This window comes from Pelobates fuscus, chromosome 1 (assembly GCF_036172605.1).
Source record: "Pelobates fuscus isolate aPelFus1 chromosome 1, aPelFus1.pri, whole genome shotgun sequence".
Taxonomy (NCBI): domain Eukaryota; kingdom Metazoa; phylum Chordata; class Amphibia; order Anura; family Pelobatidae; genus Pelobates; species Pelobates fuscus.
The window spans coordinates 314,481,769-314,504,061 of NC_086317.1; the positions used below are offsets into that span (position 1 = coordinate 314,481,769).

The window sequence follows — 22,293 nt, forward strand, 5'->3', positions numbered from 1 at the left end:
ATGGGGTAGCCACCTGTGTATCAGTATGGGCCACTTACATGTAATTCAGTATGGGGTAGCCACCTGTGTAATTCAGTATGGGGTAGCCACCTGTGTATCAGTATGGGCCACTTACATGTAATTCAGTATGGGGTAGCCACCTGTGTAATTCAGTATGGGGTAGCCACCTGTGTATCAGTATGGGCCACTTACATGTAATTCAGTATGGGGTAGCCACCTGTGTAATTCAGTATGGGGTAGCCACCTGTGTATCAGTATGGGGTAGCCACCTGTGTAATTCAGTATGGGGTAGCAACCTGTGTATCAGTATGGGGTAGCCACCTGTGTATCAGAATGGGGTAGCCACCTGTTTATCAGTATGAGCCATTTACACCATGGCAGCCAGACTCTCTGCAGTGCACACAGCAGGGCCTGTTGCTGTGGTGTCAGACTGTGCTGTCAGCCTCCATGAGTGCAGCCCTGGTCAGACAGCCATAGTTGGTGTCATGGTACCAGCTGCCACATAGCACAGCGCTGCCTGCGCCCCCATTACACAGCGCGCACACGTGACCGGCAGCCGCAGTTCAGCTCCGACACTGAGCGGCTCCCGGGGTGGGGGCGGAGTCAGTGACGTCAAGGGGCAGTACCGGACTCTGTGCTGTGGGCTTTAATGTAGAGAGAGAGAGAGAGACGCATCATCAACCTGCAAGGAGTGGCTGCTCCTTCCCTGCTGCAAGGCACCCTCACTCCCCCCCCCCTCCCGGCCACAGCTGTGAGGGAGAGAGGCCGGCAGGTAGGTACCGCTGGGCTGGGTGGCTGTAATGACAGACAGTGCAGGAGGCTGGCCGGCTATACAGCGCTGTACTGACACAGTGTGAGCAGGGAGCAGAGTGTGGGCCTGGCGGTCACTGCTATACTAATGTGGGGTCCTATTGGGATTTACAGTGAGCTTGGATCGATGGCAGTCAGTATGCAGGGACATGCCATGACCCCAGGGGAGGTAATATTCGTTATTATTATTATTATCATCTGGAGAGTTCCATAGATTGCCATTACACATTGAATGGAATGCCATTTATAGCCATGGAGCTCCTGACCCCATTCCATCTCTCAGACAGTAATGATGCTCGCTGTGTGTGTGTGTCTCATAATGTAATGCAGGAGTGGCCACAAGGTGCATTCTCATCTTTTGTAGAATAACTCCCATGTCATGGCTGGAAAAGCTTCATGGGAGTAGTATCTGCAGTATCAGCTGGGTCTCATTTCTTTTTTGCTAATCTCAAATGTACTGTGTGTGATTTGTTTTTGTTTTGTAACTTGGCATGTATTTCTTGTGTTCTGACTTAGTGATATTGTAGCAGTGGTTTTTGCTTGTTTTGACTGATGTGTCTTGACCTAATGTAATTGTGTGGAATGACATAACATGCCTTAAAAATAGCCTGCTCATCTGATCAAACTGTTCCAAATTCTCATCATGTGTTTTGTAGGACAGCTCCCAGAATGAGACCTGACCTTTTTTTTTTTTTTCTTTTACACTACACATACATATTTAAACATGACCATCTTCTTCCAAGGTTATAAAAAGGCCACAGTTACAAGATATTATAGTTTGAACTTCTTGTAGCAGCATATGATGTGGCAATATCTTAAACCCTCTAGGTGACAGGTGACAAACACCCTGACTGGCCTTCACAAGGCCAATCCTTTTTTGATTGCAGTTTGTATCCTCAAGTATACCATCAGCTAAGTTTAGTAGCTGTATTTGAATTGAATAGATGTGGAAAATGCCTGTTAAATACTTTTTATCCATAATAAAGGGTCTGTAAATAAATATTGATCTGTAGAGTGATGGACTGCTTTTTCAGTATTGGTATTACTTAATAATTGTATTCTTCATTGCTCATCTTCCAAAATCTGACCAGCTGCCTGCAACTGATTTGTCTATCTATGACCCATTAATGAAACACTCCCGTAGTAAATAAATCTGCTGGTGCATATACCATTTTCTGTCACTATATAGAATGTTCAAGCAGTATTACACTAGATTGGTGTTACGCATCATGTAAAAGTCTGAGAGCCTTCATTTTCTATTGTTCTACATTCACGTAAATTGATTTGGAGATGAACTATTTTTTTTTTGCATTTGATATAACCAGATAGTGAGGTCATCCATAAGGACTGTGTGCACACAGTTTTCTTGTACTGATTATTGGATATCTGTGTAATGATGGATGGCACACGCGTGCTGTGCAGTGTGAACAATGCTATTATCCAAAAGTTATAACTCTTTCATTGGAAGTTTATTAGTCAGTCATTGTTTACTCACTAAATTAGACTATAACAGGAAGAATAAATGATCTTATCTGGAATGTACACCTTTGAAAAATCACTTATAAATATTTTATTGTTTTTAAATGAGTTGCTTTTGTTTTATGTATCTTTTTTATGAAAGATTGAGCAAATGACAATACAGATCAGGCAAGACAAAGTCAGGGCAAACTTTCAAATGAGTAGAAAGAATTTTTTTTCTCTCTGATCTGTATGATTCGATGCTGACTGGCAAATAACCAAGTTTATAGCAATGATTGACAGGAGATGGAATTGCTCAGTTGCAGAATAAATATGTGTAGGTTTCTAGATTTTAAAGCGGTTCTGTCATTTTAGAGGGTCTTTCAGGCAAAGACCCCTGAAACGGACTGGTCCAGTGACTGGGGTGCTTGGGAGGTGAGTTTTACTTAGCTTGGACGGTCATTATTGGTTGCTGCAATTTGTACTGTACTCTTGCATGTATGAGAGTACAACACTGAGGTCTACGGAAGATCCCCCATAGACAAAGCCTGAATTCCACTGCTGTCATTTATGACTGCTATTGGGATTGGACAAAATTTGACAGAAGCCCTCTTTTTGGCAACTTTGGGCTTTACCATAAAACAAAGTAGTTCCTTAATCAGTATTTCATAAAGATTACATCTTTATAAAGTACTAAAAAGTGACAGATCCTATTTTATTTTTTCACATTTCACAAATAAATATTTTTTTAAATGTAGGGATAACTAAACATGATGATAAAAAAATATTGAAATCGACAGTTTCCTTAAAATAGCACTGCAACCCTGAATATTATGTGTCCTTCCACATTAAACATAGTTCTGCAATGATAGTTCTCTAATCTTCATTAATATCGATTCTGATACAATCTTGGCTACAAGCTAGACTTGGGCATTCATTTTCTGATGAATATGTATTTGTTAATTCTTCAGAATGAGTAACGGCAAAACTAAATTTATTTTTATTTCACAGGAATTTAGTTAATAATTCCTGTGATAATAATATTAGAACCACCACTAATGAGTGAGGTCTAGATGGATATATAGCGTAGAGCTGCAAGATGTCGTTGCGGATTGTGGAATTTCATTCATCCAAATAAAATTCTGATCCAACTATCTGTTCAAATGAACGAAAATTAATTTTCATTCAAATGCATTCTTCATGAACTTACATTTTCTGTCTACTAAAACCAGCATACATTATTTAGCAAAAATATGATGGCCACCATACTGAAGGTAAAGGGGCAAATCTTGTTCTTGTGATTTTTGGCACATACAATCGTAACTACCAAAAATATCTTAAACGCCATTTATAGCTAATTAATAAAGAGGAATTATTTAGATTTTCATTGTAATTCTCTAAACTCAGAATGACCCTGTACCGAATAGGACACAACAATCTAGCTACAAAATGTGAACATTGTTTGTGCAATTTGTCAATGTCAATTTTTTGTAATTCCTGTCCAGAACGAATCTGAATTTGGTCCTGTTTGCAGCCACACAGAGGGGTGACATCGTCTCCATCCAAGATGGGGGTTGGGTGGGGGCCTATTTGACAAAATAAACTGGGAGGGAGAGACTTATTGACCCCGTTGGCTTCCTATTTTTTTTTTTTTTATGTTGCGTCTGGCAGGTGCTGCCCAGCTGCCACATTCACTGTTCACAACAACATGAAAACCACCTGCCTAATACCGTGTAGGTACCCCTCGTTCTGTCAAAACTGCTCTAATGTGTTGAGGCATTGACTCCACAAGCCCTCTGAATATGTTGTGTGGTATCTGGCTCATTAGACATCAGCAGCAGATCCTTTAGCTCCTGCAAGTTGTGTGGTGGGACCTCCATTGATCAGTTTTGTTGTTCCAGCACATATCAAAGATGCTCAATTGGATTGAGATCTTGGGAATTTGGAGGCCAAGGCAACACCTTGAACTCTTTGTCATATTCCTCGAACCATTACTGAACAATTTTAGTTTTGTGGCTTGCTGTATTATCCTACTGAAAGAGGCCATTACCAACAGAAATCACCACTGCCATAAAGGGGTGTATGTGGTCTGCAACATTCTCAAGGTAGGTGACATTTGTCAAAGTATAATTCATATAAATAGGAGGACCCAAGGTTTCCCAGCAGAAGTTTGCCAAAAGCAGAACACTGTGAACACTGGCCTTCCTTCTTTACATAGTTCAGCATGCTCCCACCTCTTCCCCAGGTAAACTATGCACACTCACCCGGCCAACCTGACCTAAAAGAAAACCCGATTTATCAGACCAGACAACCTTCTTCCATTGTTCAATGGTCCAGTTCTGATTCTCACATCCCCATTAAAAAAAAGCTTTTGGTGAGTTATAGGGGCTGCGGCTACGTATCCTTATATGCAAACTGTGGTGCGCTGTGTTTTCCGACACCTTTCTAACATGGCCAGCATTAGGTTTATCATCAGTTTGAGCTACAGTAGCTTTTCTGTGTGATCGTACCAGACAACGAGCCTTTGCCCACCACGTGCATCTTTAAGCCCTGGGTTCCATGTGACCTGAACGCTGGTTTTATCAGTTGTCCTTTCTTGCACCACATTTGGAAGGTACTAACCACTGCAAACTGGGAACATTTCAAAAGGCAGTTTAGGAGATGCTGTGACCCAGTCAACTAGCCATCACTATTGGCACTTGTCACAGTCAGTCAGATCTTTTCCCTTGCCCATTTTTTCTGCTTCCAACACATGAAATCAATGTTATTCACTTCATCTATCAGTGTTTTTTTTTTTTTTTTTTAATTCTTTATTTTTGTTGTGCGGGAGGTTACAGACATGTCAGCAGACGCCACAACAGCGTATCTCAAGATTTACATAGATTAAACAGTGGCGCGATATTTCGCACATTTTTGTATAATTTACACACTTAAATAAACCGTTGTATCATCATAGTAAGGTGTAACTAAGATAATTAGCATGAAGAAGACATACATTTATATATGTATATATTGGAAGTCGTTTGGCAACAGAGAGTGTCGGCTAGTGGCACACAGAGTAGGTCTAGTTCGCTGTTTTGGTTATGAAATACACTTCAACGTCTGAACTTATATACTTGTGGAATGAGTATTTGCTAATATATTGTTAGACATGGGTTAAAACATTATCGCATTTCCTGAGAGAGGGGAAGGCTGTTGCTTATTCTCTGGTAGTGGAGGGTGCCCTTACACCTGTACATATTTAACATAGGAACATTATAAACTTTGAGACAGAATCGTGGGGCTATACACTGGAGAAAGCAAGCAGGTTAGGGTCATTTGTGGTTTTGAGGTACAGCAACAAAAAATTACAGTAGAGGAGGTGGCAATAGATTGTCAGGCACAATTTTGGTTTTCGTTACAGCTAACAACTTTACATCCAGGCACATTTTGAAATTAATAAAAACATTAGTTCAACCGTGTGGAATCCCGCATATGAAATTATGATGTGAGAGTATTAAGACCTTAGGAAAACAGTGCCACTGAGGCAGCGCTTATAACCACACTATAAATAATATAAACAATATAATTAAATGCTGATTCGTAGATCACGCTAGTGTGGAGAAACTGTTTAAGTATGGATTATGTAGCAACAGGCTGACCCGCTGTTCCCTAACTACCTGCGGGCGTGGAACGCATTAGACACGCTAGGTAAACCCAGTGTCGTTTCCTACTGGTCAACCTGGGTGGGCACATTTGTCGCAACGTCTTTAGGCTTAGTAGAGTAAGGGTTTTTTGTATGTTTACTTTGGTAGCTAACTTAGCGTCTTGCTGTTTTCATGTTGTTTATTAAGTAAGAACAAGATGGCTCCCCAAGGAGGCAAAGTTGTAGCAATAACAGATAAGGTAAACGGTGAGAATTATTAATCATGGAGCAAAGATTTGAAGCTGATGATAAAACAAAAAACTGTACAGTAAAGGAAAAGTAAAGGGTGCAAGCCATATGGGGGTTCTGCGCGTCTGAGCTTTTCAAGACGGTAAAGGTCAGTGAAGGTGGGATTGCATGCATGGGGTTACCTGGGGACCTGCCGTGCCTCTCCATCATATATTATAATATGTCCCTGCAGGGTAGTATTAGTCTGGCAGGTAGCGTGGGGCATTAATATGGTGGGCAAAAGGATTCCTCTGTGTTATATGCGAAGGATAATAAATGCAACCCTGGGACTTCTCCAGCTGTGCTAGAGCTCCAGTGATATTTGGGGATGGGGCCTGTGAGCTAACTGAAGGTGACATGTCTGCGTGCATTCCCAGGTAAAATCTAGTTATGGGAGCGTGGTTAGGCAAGATGGCCAGGAACTGAAACAATAACATAAAACTAACTTGAGATACAGGATAGGTAGGCCTCTTATGAGATGTGCAGCTAGCCCTAGGGAACGACATGTGGGGCAGCCCTTGGTTTGGGGTAGTTAACTCCCAATTTACCTTGCTGTATCAAAGAGGACCAGTGCTATTCGGTATGCCAGTATACGGTAAGAGCTACCTCTTTCAGAGCAGTAATATAGGAAAAAATGTCCAGCAATCAATCAGGGATTGTGGGGTCTCCTATGAACTTTTAGGTAGATGTTGGTGTATGTTATTCTACCTATTTGTGTCCATAGTCCATTTGTTTGTATTGTTTATGCTGTGATAATCTGCGTCCAGCCGATAGGGCAGCACTTTACCGTTCCGTATGCCCTTCAGGTGGTGAGTGCCACGTAGGGTTCGGGTGTGTGACCTGTCGGCACAAACGGGACGGATCTCGCCGGATCCCATAGGTGGTGAGGGGACGTGGCGCTCTCCTGGGCTGTCTGTGCAAGGGAGTCCAGTGGTAGGCCCAGTGCCTGTAGAAGCGGCGTTGCGTCGCTCAGATCCCTGATCTGATAAGCGGTCGTCCCCTGTTGTACGGTGAGTGTGTGGGTCGCTTGCCATCGGTACTTGAGGTCTTTTTGGCGGAGAAGCATGGTAAGAGGCTGGAGGGAGCGTCTCCAAGCCAGGGTGCCTCTCGAGAGGTCGGAGAAAAAGGTCAATGTCATCCCTTCAAATCGGAATGGCGTCTTTCCCTTCAAGGCATTCTGGACTGTCGTTTTGTCTAGTCGAGTTTGGAAAGTAAGTATGACGTCTCGTGTGGCCCCAGTCGGCGCCCTTGGCGGTTTGGGGATCCTGAATAAGTTGGCAGGGGTAATCTTGTTGGCCCGCTCGGGAGGTAAGATATTTGCCAGGAGGCGTTCAGCAACTTGGGCTAGTTCAGTCTCGGGGATTCCTTCTGAGATCCCTCTTATCTTTATGTTATCCCGCCGCCCAGCATCCTCCTGCTCCGCCATGCGGTGGTCGTGGAGTTGTTGTTGCCGTTGAATGTCCTGTACAGTTTGTCTGAGTTCCCCAATGTCTTGGGTAGTGGTTTTTGCTCTGTGTTCCAGAGTATTCAGGCGGGTTGTGATCCCTTTAAGGTCGCCCCTCAATGCAGCGATGTCGTTGTGCAGATCTTTGTGGTGGTCTGCGAGTAGCCGCGTGAGGGCCGCTAAAGTCACTGGAGCGGTGTCCGGGTCGGAGCTAGGCAGCTGTGGCGGTCTCCCCGACTTGGGTGACAGCAGGTATTCCTCTCCAGAGAGGTCGTCCGAAAAATCGGAACATCCGCCATGAAGCGCCGCCATGTCGGTCCCGCTTGCCCCTCGGGCCTGTCTCCACATGTCGCCTATTGTGAGTCCCGGGGTATGTTTCTCGGCGGGTATTTTTTTTGTTTTTCGCCCCATGTCGCTCAGAGGGGGTGTATGGCGTCTTTGTGGTGATTTGGGGGTACCCAGCCTGGGTTTTCCACCGTTTTTCCCTGTTTTACTCGCGGAGCTTTCAGCCCATGCGTCTGCTTGTCTCGGTTGTTAGGCTCCGCCATCTATCAGTGTTTTTAAGGTCGTGGCAGATCAGTGTAATTAACCATTTGCTTTGAAAATAGTACCTAAAGTTATAATTAGCTTGCATATAGCAAGTGAATGATGATATGCGACCGTGCATCTGGTCTAAAGCATCTGGTCCCAAATGTTATGTGCATTGTGAATCTTCCAAATCCTATACTTTAATACCGATTTTTATATTTTAGTCCAGCACCGAATGCATTCGAGCAATAATCCCAAAATATTTACAAACAATAAAGGTTTACATTTGTTAATTTTAATTTGCAAGTGTGAATGAAAGATAATCTAAATATGAAATTGCAGCTTTATGTGTTGGTGCTAGCTATTCCTGTCTTGTTTAAAATATGTTATGCTGATAATTTTATTATTTTATATATATTTTTTTTTTTTTAAACAAAGTGCCTGGCGGTAAAGTGGTTAAAGGAACTCTCCAAGTATGGTAAATGCTGGTAGGGAAAATGACAACTCACTGGAAATCCACACAGGGAGCTTTGTGTGACGCTGGATTTCAGGTTAGTTTTAGATTAGTTTAGCATTTATAGGGGGGTAGCGGTATTACAAGTAAAACTGTCCCAAAAGGTTTGCAGTAATCCTATGCTTTTACATATGAAAACATTGGGTTGGCTGAACTTGTCAAGGAGGCAGATTGGAGGCAGTGCCAGCATAAGCTAAACACAGCCCTGGCCAGTCATCATTTCCTCATAGAGATGCATTGAATTAATGCATCTCTATGAGGAAAGTTTAGTGTCTCCTTGCAGAGGGTGGAGACATTCAATGTCAGTACTGCAGTGTGCAGCACTGCCCCTGAAATCACCTCTAGCAGCCATCTGAGGAAGGGACAGTGGAGGTACCCCTAGGCTGTTATGTAAACACTGCCCTTTTCCATGAAAAAAACAGGGTTTACCGCAAAAAGCCTGAAGGGAATGATTCTACTCACCAGAACAAATACAATAAGCTGTAGTTGTTCTGGTGACTAGTGTCCCTTTAAAGGACCACTATAGTGCCAAGAAAACATACTCTTTTTCCTGGCACTTTAGGGTCTCTAGGTCCCCCCCACCCTTAGGGTCCCCCTCCCGCCAGGCTCTAGGGTGAGGAAGGGGTTAAACACATACCTTTTCTCCACCGCTGGGCTCCCTCGGCGGTGGGGACTCTCCGCCTCCTTTCCCAGTCATCGGCTGAATGCGCATGCGTTGCAAGAGCCGCTTGCGCATACAGCCAGTCTCATAGGAAAGCATTCTCAATGCTTTCCTTTGGACGCTGGCGTCTTCTCCCTGTGAAGAAGTGCGGAAGCACCTCTAGCGGCTGTCAATGAGACAACCACTAGAGGCTGGATTAACCCATAGGTAAACATAGCAGTTTCTCTGAAACTGCTATGTTTACAGCAAAAAGGGTTCATCCTAGATGGACCTGGAACCCAGACCACTTCAATAAGCTGAAGTGGTCTGGGTGCCTATAGTGGTCCTTTAAGCTAAAATCCTATCACTACATCAGAACCACAATCCTTACACCAGAGAAGTGTAGAAAGTACAAATAATGTTACAGAACATCTTCTTAGCATTGTTGTGGTTAATATGATGGAAGGTTTCTGGTACCATGGTAAGAAAATCAATTTTCCAACATGTCTGCTAGTTAGGCAGACTGCAATTCTCTTTCTGAACAGTTAATTAAAGGGGGGATTAGCCCTTTAAAAAAAAAAAAAAAAAAAAAAAAAATTAATTATGCTAGTTAATAAATTGCCGACCGATTTAGCTAGAGACCTCTCTAGTTTTTTTTTTTTATTTATTTTTTTATTTTTTATTACTGCACAAAGATAATGACCTGAATTTACTGCAAATCGAAAGGATTGAGGTCACAGTGAAGGTGAATTTGTGTTATTATCCTGAACCATTCGTCTGAACCAAGTGTTTTTTTTTTGTTTTGTTTTGTTTGTTTTTTGTTTTTATCCCTGAAAAAGGACACCGGTCCACATTTTTCATTCCATAGCCATTGATTGGTCAGTGTGTGAGTTCAGAGGTGGACCGAATGAATGATTTTGCATCGGGAACATACCAGTTTAAGAAGGCAGAGATTCTATATTGCTTTGGAAATATTATGCTATATGTGCATGTTCACATTCCAAGTATATACATTTGTTAATTTTCTCTGTCACCACCAATTTATTGCAGTTATTGCAATATATTTAGCTGGTGCACCTCGGAAATGTCAACAATATACTCAACTCAGGATAGAATTTATGTAAATTAGAAATAAAAACACAAAAACATAAAAGTCCAGACAAGGGAGCAACATCAGAGGAAGCCACAAAGCTATATTTTCTGTCAGCACTTCTTTAAGAAGTGCTATACAAATGAGCTTTTGGGCAGGTAAGCAAATTATGACACCCACTCTCCAGAAAGTAAGGACTTGATCCTTTCAACAGGCTTTAAAATGAAGTAAGACATTTTGAAAGGCAAAACAATAAATGCCAGATATACTACCCCTTTCTATGTAAAACAAGAAGGAAGAGAGTGTAAGTGTAAAACAAAATATATGAAAGCCTGAAGGGAATGATTACTCACTAGGGATCGACCGATATTCGGCATTTCTGGCAATATCGGTATCGACCTATAGAGATACCGATATTGCCAATAATACATACCGGGTCCATTACAAGCCCGACGGTCCTGGAGGGCCCGCAGCAAGCTCTTACTTACTTTCCCAGCAGCTCCCCTGTCTGACTCTTGCGAGTCCCGCGGCCGTCAGAGCGTTGCCACGGGTTACCATGGCAACACTCTGCGCGGCAAGCAGGCCACGAGATTTAGACAGGGTAGCTGCTGGGAAGGTAAGTAAGAGCTTGCTGGGCCCCCTCTGCATAGTCCATGCCACTGGACCACCAGTCCCCCTCCCCGGCCACATAAGAAGAAGGGAGGGGGGACTAAAAAAATAAATTAAATATATATTTTTTAAAATTCAAATAAAATATGCCCCCCCCCCCCATTTTACATACATACACACACTGCATTCATTATATACACACACTACACACACACTGCATTCACTATATATACACACTACATCCACTACACACACTACACAAACACACTGCATCCACTACATGTGGCATGTATATTGTGTGCATTTACCTTTGGAAATAGTTTATTTTTTTCAAAATGGTAAATGTACAGAATATCTGTAAGTTATCGGCTATCTGCCTGAAAGTCCACAGATTATCGTATCGGCTCTTAAAAAAAAAAAAGAAAAAATATCTATCGGTCGATCCCTAATACTCACCAAAACAAATACAGTAAGCTGTAGTTGTTCTGGTGACTATAGTGTCCCTTAAATATGTCCCCATACTTAATTACACCCAAGCAAAGGTTTACATATATGGTACTTCAGAAATGCAGGGGTTAGTACAGGTGCACATACTGCAAACTTTGTATGAATTGATGATCTGCTAAAACACTTAAAAATGTAAAACATGAGTCTAGCTAGTCTATTTGTACAGATTTCTTGTTTGAAAAGTGAAAGGGGCAGATATCCAGTTTGACACTATCATCTCAAAACCTGCAAAGTTGATGAGCAATTTTTTTGTAAAATATATATATATCATTGTTTAGGTGGCCGGTCTCCATTGGCTCATGGGGAAAAAGGTGATTTTACATTTTTATTTTATTTTTTTAACGCTGCGCCAGTCTTGTTGCCGCTGCCCCCCACCCGACATCCTTGGCTGAGATCATAAATTTTTTTTGATGATCTCCACAAATCCAATATGTTGTGTTTTTGTGTTTAAAATGATATATATGTGGGTTCTTTTTTTTTTTGCATCCATCCAACACCGCCCCCATTCAGTTCCACCCGAACATTCCTCTAGTAATACAGTTGGACACATCATCAGGATGCGCACCTAAAGCTTCTAGCTGATACCTAAACAACAGCGTTCATAAACACCAGCTCTGGGGATAAAAATATTTGCTGTGCATGCACAATGGCCTCCCAATGCTTTGCTATGGGAAAGCATTGTATTGGCTGAGATCATCAAAATGAATGATCTCAGCCAAGGGGGTGGAGCGTCGACGGGGCCAACCGCAAAGGACATGGGAGGATGGACACCTAAACAGTGTTTTCACACCTATAGTGTCAGGAATGCACATTTCTATTCCTAACACTAGTGTTCCTTTAAAAATTAGAAAAGTGGATTTCCTCATCATTCTGGTACTTAATTGATATCCGGCTACAAACATTTGCTGTACAAAGATGTGTGACTGCTAAGTTTAAGTACTTTTAGTTTTTCTTTAAAAAGGATTATTAATCCAAGGAGCATACAATACGGAAGTGTCATTTAAGAAACTTCCTTTTTCATTAGTGTGCAATGCTAGTTCCCTTTCAGGCTTATTCTACTTTCCTTTGTGGTTATTGGAAACATGTTCTCTCTTTGAGTACATAAAATGGAAAACAATTAAAAAAAAAAAAAAAAGTAAAAAAGTAACGGCCTTATAATTGCTCCTTCAACATATACCTGTTCAAATGAAAATGCCATTTAGAGATGAGAGGTGTGGATAATTCAACCTGGATATACTATGTATGCTGTAATATCCAAATTATTGACAAATATATAGTTGAAGAGAATGTTGACCTGTGTCTTCCTTCTGTGTTGGCTTCACATTTACAATGCACCGTCTTCTGGCCCACAGTGTGCTGAAAATCGCTTTATTACCAAAAAAGGAAACGGTTAATTTTAGTTGGTAAACATTGTGAATGTCTAGCGTTGGTTTGCATCATCACAGGACAAGATCCATTTTACACTTGTCAATTATATAAATGTTCTTATAAGCCTTGGTCAATTCACTACCAACATCGAGCATAAATAAATTGACAGGCATTCAATGTGTTCAATGCCACTATTTGTGCACAAGTCTAATAAACCTACTGTGATCTGATTTTGGAAATTCATTTTTTTTTCTTTTCTTTTTCACGTTGCCAGTGAGAGTCACAGCCAGGGGTAGTGGGGTTAGGGCTGCATAACAAAAAGTGATTTAACTCCCAAATGGCAGATAATTAAGCAGTGAGACGGTAGGAGCATGATCTATACACCAAAACGGATTTATTATTATTTTTTTTTAAATTCTTTATTTAGACCGTGACACAGTTCATAGCATATTTGTCTCATGTATGTAAGGCTTACGCAGAAGCCAAAATTGGCATGGTAACATTTTGCTTGACTTATACAGCAAGTACATTCTAGACTATGTCACAGTTTTGTAGTTCATAAAAACATAAAGAAAGAGAAAACTAAACATAAGAAGTGCCTGGTACATTTCGGATGACACAAGTTTCAAGAGGTGGTCATGCTCCTCAGTGGAGCGGGTGTCCGTATAGTAGCTATATGGTACATGCCTTTCTCCACATTTTCCATGTCATTAGTGATCAAGTCATGCTGTGCATTTTATACTAAAAGGGAGGCAGTGCATAGAGGATGTTTTGTAGCTCACGTGGCGTTGTACAGTGTGCATACAGTAGTATTTTATGTCGTCTCTATGTCTCTGCTATATTCCTTGTGCATTTAGCAGTTGAGCGTTTAATTACACTGTTTTCAGGTAATACCTCTATTACCCTTCAGGTGTCCTCTGCTCCCTATATGGGTCGTTTATTGCATGCATGATCGGTCAACATTTTGAGGATTAAAGAAGAAAAGGGTTGAAATGAGAGGTAATAGTAGGTCTAGTGGGGGATGGGGACGGGGGGGCAGGGAGGGATCGCAGCCGTCCCGTGGGGGTTTGTCGCTGTTAGCTAGAGTGCTTGACTGTTAGTTTTCTGACAGATATAGCTCGAGCCTTAGTGGGGTGTTTGTGAGTGTCAGCGGTTCGTGTAGTCTTCCCATGGCTCCCAGATTTTTATGAATAGCGGGTAAGTATCTCTGGGCTGCGCCGTGAGCTTGTCCATAAGATGGGCTTCTTTTATGTTCTGTATCACTCTATCCATGTGGGGCATATCTGTGTGCAGCCATGTCTGTGCCATGGCCCTCCTGGCCGCCAGGTTAATTTTGTTGAGTAATTTTTGTTCTTTGTGTGTGAGGTCGTCCAGTGGTCTTGCTATAAGGAATGTCCCTCGCTCAGGTGTTAATAGGTTTGTGTAGTACAGCTGCCAAGAGGTTGGCAATGTTTTTCCAGAAGCTTTTCGCTTTAGGGCACGTCCACCACATGTGGAGATAGGTTCCCTTGTTGCCAGGAGCCAGTGGGGTGTTCTCCTCTTGCGGGGTGGGGGTTCAGCCGCCTAGCACCCTGGCGAGACCCATATGTATATTTTTACAACCAGTGCTGTTCCGTCCTATCCGTCGGCCTCCGGTTGGGGGTGGGGGCATCAGGGCGTCAGTGTCCTTGTCATGTAGTGTGCCTTGTCGTCTGGGGGTAGGGTATTAGCTTGTGCAGGGGGGGCCTGGTGATGGGCCATCAATTTACAGTGCAAGTCAGCTCCGGTACCCTCTCCTATCCTCTTCCCCCTCCGGTCCCTCGCCATGCTGCCCAAAGAGTCAATGGCACCCCAACCTCCAGGGCGTCCCCGAGTATCCCCTGGTGCTTTCCCTCTTTTTTTTTTTTTTTGTGTCGTCCTTGAGGGTGCTGTTATGCCTGAATGGTTAATATACTCCTTAACTGTCCTATCCACTGTGGGGAGCCTAGAGGCCTGGGTGATAATAAGAGCGCTTGGACTGTGCCCTGAGTCGCCACTACTTTGTATGAGGACCCACACAGCTCGCTAGCGCTGATGTCTGGGTGATAGGCTAACTAGGGACCTCAGAGGTTTGTCTCCCGCCGAGCCTGTGACTGCCTTAGTCTGTAAGCCGAATCCTTTCCGTGACAAGCCCCTAGTGACCACTCTGCTTGCTCATGGGCTGTGCTAGCTATAAATGTGCCCCATTTTAATAGGCGCCAGGTTGGTACGCCAATACTTTTAGCGGTATGTCCTCTAAACCCCCTCCCCCTTCATGGCCCTTTCCTATATTAGGCTAAGTTGGTCACCATTCCCATATACAGTAAAAGGTAGATATGATGCCATTCTAGCGTTAACAATTATAACATGTAACCTTTGAACATTGGGAAAACCTTATATAACGTTTTAACGTTTTTGTTAGCTTGCATGCATTCGAGTCCCCTGGGGTGTCCATCTCCTGCAGCCGCAGGATCAGGTGGAACAAGTGCTCAGCTCTTCCCAGGATGCGGGCAGCGGAGCGATGCCGTCTGCGCCGCGTGTGGGCAGTTGCAGGTCGTCAGGAGTTTCGATGTTGAGGTCTCGTAGAAATGCCCTTGCGTCCGCTGTTGGCAGTAGGACCGTCGGTCTGGGGCCATTGAACGCGGCGATCTTAAATGGGTATCCCCAAGCGAAGCGGACACCCTTTTCTCGTAGCAAGTCGGTAATCGGCTTCCATTCCCGCCTGCGTTGTAACGTGGTTGGGGCGACATCTTTGTAAAGTTGGAGTGCTGTGCCTTCCCACCTGTAAGGCTGTTGTCTGCTCTGTTTGAGGATCGACTCTTTCGTTTTGAAGTAATGCCACTTCATTATGACGTCCCTGGGTGGGCTGTTGCTAGGGCCCTTGACCCTCAGGGCGCGATGCACTCTGTCAACGAGCCAAAGATGATCAGGGATGTTGGCTAGGCCCTGGCGGAGGCATGCCACTAAGATGGCTTCCAAATCTGCGTCGCCCGCCGTTTCAGGCAGGCCTCGGATCCGCAAGTTATTGCGCCTTGCCCTGTCTAAGAGGTCTTCAAGTTCGAGTTCCAGATCCGCGATCCGGTGTTTCATGGCGTTGGTAAGTTTCGTTGCTCCATTGTGGGCAGTGGCTACTTGGGCCATGCGCTTTTCAATTGCAGTGGTGCGGGCCCCAATGGCGGCGATCTCAGCCTTCACTTCCGCCGCTGAGCGGGCTATTTCTGCCGCCCAAAACCCCTTTGTTTCTGCCAGCGATTTTAGTATAGCGGTGTTGGAAGCATCTCGGGAGTTGTCGACTACTGCTACGGGGCCATCCGCCTCCGTAGGAGATGAGCTCGCTTGCGAGCCTCGTGCTGCGGGCCTGTGGGTAGTCAGCATGTCCGTGACAGAAAGTGCCTCCTTCTGGCCCTTTTTAGGCGTTTTGCGGTTGGACATCCGTGTCTGTTAAACGGGTCCGGTTCGTGCCGTGTGTGAGGCCGCTTTTCAGTTCGCCAGCCGTGGTTGTAGCGGATTACAGTGCTTAATTATGAGTCTCGGGTGCGGAGCTCTGAGTTTAGGCGGCCATCTCGGTCGGCAGTCAAAACCACGCCCCCGGATTTATTAGTTTTAAAGTTGTTTTTGTACTTCAAGAATCCTTTTAATAGAACTGACCATGTCAACTAGAGTAGATGCAAACTTCTTCCTCTAGCTGTAAGTCATGTATTGTATTAATCTAATTTATTTATAAAATATTTTACCAGGAAGGATAGAGATTTCTCTTGTTTTGAAGTATGTATGCATGATTAGTTCTCTTTTAAAGGAACACTTGAATTACTAAAACTATAATGCTTGGCTACGTTGCCACGCCCCCATGGCTAAGATCTTGATGATCTAAGCCAATCCATAGGAAAACATTGGGAGGATATTGGGAGGATATAAAACATTGTGAGGAAAGGGATTTAGGGGTGATTATTTCTGATGACTTAAAGGTAGGCAGACAATGTAATAGAGCAGCAGGAAATGCTAGCAGAATGCTTGATTGTATAGGGAGAGGTATTAGCAGTAGAAAGAGGGAAGTGCCCATGCCATTGTACAGAACACTGGTGAGACCTCACTTGGAGTATTTATTGCACACAGTACTGGAGACCCTATCTTCAGAAGGATATTGATACCTTAGAGTTCAAAGAAGGGCTACTAAACTGGTTCATGGATTGCAGGATAAAACTTACCAGGAAAGGTTAAAGGATCTTAACATGTATAGCTTGGAGGAAAGACGAGACAGGGGGGATATGATAGAAACATTTAAATACATAAAGGGAATCAACACAGTAAAGGAGGAGACTATATTTAAAAGAAGAAAAACTACCACAACAAGAGGACATAGTCTTAAATTAGAGGGACAAAGGTTTAAAAATAATATCAGGAAGTATTACTTTACTGAGAGGATAGTGGATGCATGGAATAGCCTTCCAGCTGAAGTGGTAGAGGTTAACACAGTAAAGGAGTTTAAGCATGCGTGGGATAGGCATAAGGCTATCCTAACTATAAGATAAGGCCAGGGACTAATGAAAGTATTTAGAAAATTGGGCAGACTAGATGGGCCGACTGGTTCTTATCTGCCGTCACATTCTATGTTTCTATGTTTCTATATTGCGCATGTGCAGCAAAATACCGCTCTGCGCTAATCACCATATTCTCCTAGCGATGCGTTGAACTGATGCATCTCTATGGGAAGCAAGGAGACTCTGAACGCAAGTACTGCATAGCAAACAGCACTGAAATAGGAAACACCTCTAGTTTCCCTCTGAGTGACTTCACATAGAGGTGTTATTAGGCGGCAATGTAAACACTGGCAGCATTTACATTTGAAAGCTCGCCGTGACATGCTATAGACACCAGAACCACTACATTAAGCTTAATTGGTTCTGGTGACTATAGTGTCCCTTTAAATAACAAATAGATTTTTGCGTTCTTAGAGAAGAGACCTTTAACTCTGCCCCCTCAACTTGTCTGAAAGTGACAGTTCCTCATTTCCTCATCCCAGTAAATGTTATTGAAGCATTTCCTGGGTGACTTGTACAGTGGATGTTGTGTTAACCCTCCCCCCCCTCCCCCCCCCCCCCTCCCCAAAAAAAAAAAACCCCACACATCTCCATTGTACTTACGTGTTCAGGACGACATAGCCATCCTATCTGGGTCTTCACCACGTCACTCTTTGCACACAAGCAGGGAAGACTATAGAGGCTTACTGTTAGTTTTCAAAACACTGTCTGACCCAAGGTGCATGTATATGGCTGAAGGATCCTGTCGTATACTAAAGGTAGGGGTGACTTTATTTATTTATTTTTTCTCATATACCGTATACCATGTACATCTTTGTATTCCTAACACCATAGTTTTCACTGTGCACTATGCAGTGCTTCACCTGTGTGGAAATCCCTTAGCAACACTTGATGGAATTATTTTGTCATGCGCTGAAATTAAAGGGATTCTATAGTGTAAGGAATACAAAGTTTTATTCCTTACACTAATGTGAACTCTGATTCCATCACCCCCTCCCCCCGGCACAGAAAGGGTTAAAAAAAAAACAACCACCATTGTTTCCTCACCCAATTCCAGCGCCCCGCCTCCTATGTCATCTGACAGGGAAGCATAATGTGCTTGCAATGCAAGCACTGTAACGCATTAGCCCCTCCCAATAGGAAAGCATTGTTTCAGTGGTTTCCTATAAGGGTTTTTTTCTGATCCTGTATGTCCTCATACAGAACGTGAGGATGTCATTTAGGCAACCAAAAGTCAGTTGGGATCCAGGATGTGTCTCTAGTGGCTGTCTAACAGCCACTAGAGCCAGTCTTAGTCCTGCAAGGTAATTATTGCAGTTTCTTTAAAACTGCAATGGTTTACATTGCAGTACTCAGGGGAACATGGAACCTGTACCCAGACAGCTTCAATGAGCTAAAGTGGTCTGGGTGCCTATAGTGTCCCTTTAAGACTAGATCATAGCCTACAAGCGAGAAGCTCATTATGTTTTTAGCACACTGATGACATGTAATTTGTGCACAGAATTTACATTAGAGTTCTAGGCCGCCTAAATTGCATGTGCCGGAAATGCAAATAGCTCCCGGCACAAAACTACAAAATTCTCAATATGCGCAGAGATTCCTACCACCATGACGATTTCTAAAAGCAGAAGTAGTCATAGTGGTTAGAGTAACCCATTACACACAAAACCAGTAAACTTTTCAGTTCTGTCTTTATGGGGCTAATATTTTCATATGTCAATCGTGAACATTTGAAGGGACTATAGTCACCAGTGGAACTACATGTATTCCTGACCCTATAGTGTTAACACGACCATCTAGCCCCCCTGGGCCCCTCATGCCTCCATAAATAAAGTAAAAACTTTACTGTATTCAAGCCAGAAGCTGTAAATCTGCATGCTGTTAGAAAAACAAGCAGTCTGCTGACATGTGATAGCCTGATCAAATCACAGTGCTTCCCCATAGGATTGGCTGAGACTGACAATGGGAAAGCATTGGATTGGGGAAAAATGGGCAAGTCTGATGTCACCACGGGAGCGGAGCTAGCGCCAGAGGACGCGCGGCGCTGAAAATAAGGTGAGTTTTAATTGCTTTTAAGGCGCTAGGGGGGGGGACAAGCCACCTAAATGATGGGTTAAACACTATAGGGTCAGGAATACATGTTTGTGTTCCTGACCCTATAGTTTTCCTGTAATGAAGTGTAAATGTTCTACAATGCATTGGAGCATGATTGGCACATTAAGGAAAATTAGAAATGTGTATCAATAAATATATTGCTCCTATTTAGCCAGGTGACCCGCTTCTGCTGAGCTGCAAAAACAGGAAGCCGATCCAGTCTCCATTTATTGGCTGCGAGTGTCCATTGACCGGCTGGCGTATGATGCCCATATGACACAGCAGGAGGTGGAGTTACATCTCCAGCAACAGATGAATTCAATTCCATATAGGTAGCAAAATGCTGCACATACAGACCCTAGGCATCTTGACCACTTCAAATCACTAAAGTGGTCATGGTGCTTGGAGTTACCCTTTAACCCCTTAAGGACCAAACTTCTGGAATAAAAGGGAATCATGACATGTCCCACATGTCATGTATCTTTAAGGGGTTAAGTGAAGAATCTGCAGATTATATTGGAAGTAAAGTGCCTTTCAAGTTGGATATGCTTTGATCTCAATTTGTTTGTGTTCTGCTTGCAGTAGAAAGCAAGGTCTTTTTATGTATTTATGCATTTACGTAGTGTGACATTTTTCTGGCACATTACAGGGATACTGCGCAGTACGGGGAAAGCGGCCATCCCTCCCCTCTGCTGCCTCCTTTAGGCCTCGAAATGCAGCAGCTGATCCCGGTTGTTCCGGGCGTCTATTTTTGTATCCACGGGTACCTACAGGCTTCCCCCATCCATGTAGTTGTATTACGTGGGGTTTCCAGCACTGTAGCCCGAGTAGTCGTCAAGTGTGTGGCCCATACAGCAGGAGCACATGTAAAGCACGACTTGTCAGCTTGCTGGCTTGGCTCCGCCCCCCAAGAGGAAGCCGTTTTATCCTCTCCAATATAGATCTCATTTCCCAGGCCAGATAGTGGGAGAACAAAATGGTTGCAAGCCACAGGCCCTCCTACTTGGTTACACCAGCACTCCATTTCAATGTAAGAAATAAGGATTGTATTCCATAGTCCCAACTAATTAAAAGGATGTCCAAACTGGCTTTTTTAAATTAATTTATTTATTTATTATATTATTCTTTAATTCGGGCTAAATCATAAATGTGTTTTGGTGTTTGTGCCCAAGCAATTTTTCAGATGGTTATATGAATTTCAATGAAGTGTAGCCTAGGAAAACAAAAAAAGACTATAAAATGTGGCGGATGTCTCACTCACAAGGAGAATGTCAATATCTTTTGCACCATGGATCCAGATGTTAAACTCTGCATGGCAGTAAATGTAACCGTTCAAATTATAGTTTTATCATGAAACAACCAAGGTAACCAGATGCTCCTTGTTATGTTAGGATATTCCATTTTAATTTACTCTTCTTAAATCCTGCCATTCTTCAGGGCGAAACATATGAATTTTTTTCCATTAATGTTCTTCAGCTTTAAACAGTATATAATTAGGATATTAAATGGGTTGCCCTAATTTTGTAGATCTCTAGTGATCATTCTTCATACACAATAAATCTGAACATTGATTTCTTATTCACAGGGCAGAACAATGCTGGTCTACTAAAACATATTTTTTTTTCTGGAACTTCTGAATTTTGATCTATATGTAGTGAGCTTGCTATATATTGTAAATATTACATTACTATATGTGGCAAAACCGACCTTGCCACGTGTACTTGGAGGGGGCTGCTTGCCCGCCTCTTGCCTTTGGACTATGGACCAGACTTTATGTGAATGTGTTAACCCAGATAGCTATGCCATGGAGCCCATTCGTGTAGTTAAAGACTTCGGCTCCATGGCAATTGAACTGTGTGAATAGGATATGCGCGCTATTCGGTAGTTTTGTGCGCTCAGATCCCAGCTATCTGGGGATATGTGAAATGTCTGTGTGTTATGTGTAACAGGGGACTTTATGTATTTTAAAGTGTTTTACTGTCTTTGTGTCCCCATGTGCTCAATGGAGTCTGTCTCTGTCCTGGGAGGTAATTCGATTACTTCTCCAGGAGAGAGGGCTCTGTAAAACCGGTCTGAGCCGGAAAGCCATGCTGGCAGGGGTTTTAAAAGATACTTTACTAACTTTTGAACCCCTGGTCTGATTCATGCCAATTTTTAATATGTTGTTCCCCTGAATGGATTGATTGTGGATATGTATTTTTATGTGAATGTGATGTATGGTTTTAGAGTTATGAAAGTTGGGTAGAAAGTATGTTTTAACTGTATGTATAATTGAATTTCCTCTCAGGATGAGGGGTGGGAATATGTGGGATGTAACTGATGTGTGAGTGGTTGTTTTATACCTCCCTGTGGGCGGACCTGTATTTGTAATAACTGCAATAAAAACCAGGCTGAGTGTGCCAGCACCTCATATTCTTCTTGACCCTCAAAACGAAGTGTCGTCTCGTTATTGGGGGAATTGGATTGTATGCTGACTGCCAGGAGTGTAAGCGGATTATATGCTTTTCCTGTTCAGCTATTCCAGGGTTCGTGTGTTTCCAGTTCGGGAGTTGGAAGATTTGTACAGTTTGCAGTTCGGGAGATTGGTGCTTGCAGTAGCTGCTGGTCTATGGGAAAGGGGATTATCGCCTAAACGGTTTTTATCCCCTTGTGAGCGAAACGGTCCGCAACACTATATAATTACTGTAATGCCAATTTAGAATCCTAGGCATATGTCTGACTTCATTTTCAATTGGTTCATTTGGTTGAGCAATGCCCATGTAGAAGTTAAATTATCTTAGATT

The 22,293-nt window shown here is 43.0% G+C and overlaps 1 protein-coding gene across 8 annotated transcripts in view; it reads left to right on the forward strand.

Annotated features, from left to right (window-relative positions):
• The first annotated feature begins 666 nt into the window (after positions 1 to 666).
• Positions 667 to 22,293, forward strand: part of INPP4A (inositol polyphosphate-4-phosphatase type I A) — a 98,995-nt gene continuing 77,368 nt past the window's right edge. For all 8 annotated transcript variants that reach the window (XM_063459003.1, XM_063459051.1, XM_063459033.1 and 5 more), the window contains exon 1: positions 667 to 772. The gene's annotated coding sequence lies outside the window, so the exon portion shown is untranslated. The remainder of the gene's footprint in view (positions 773 to 22,293) is intronic.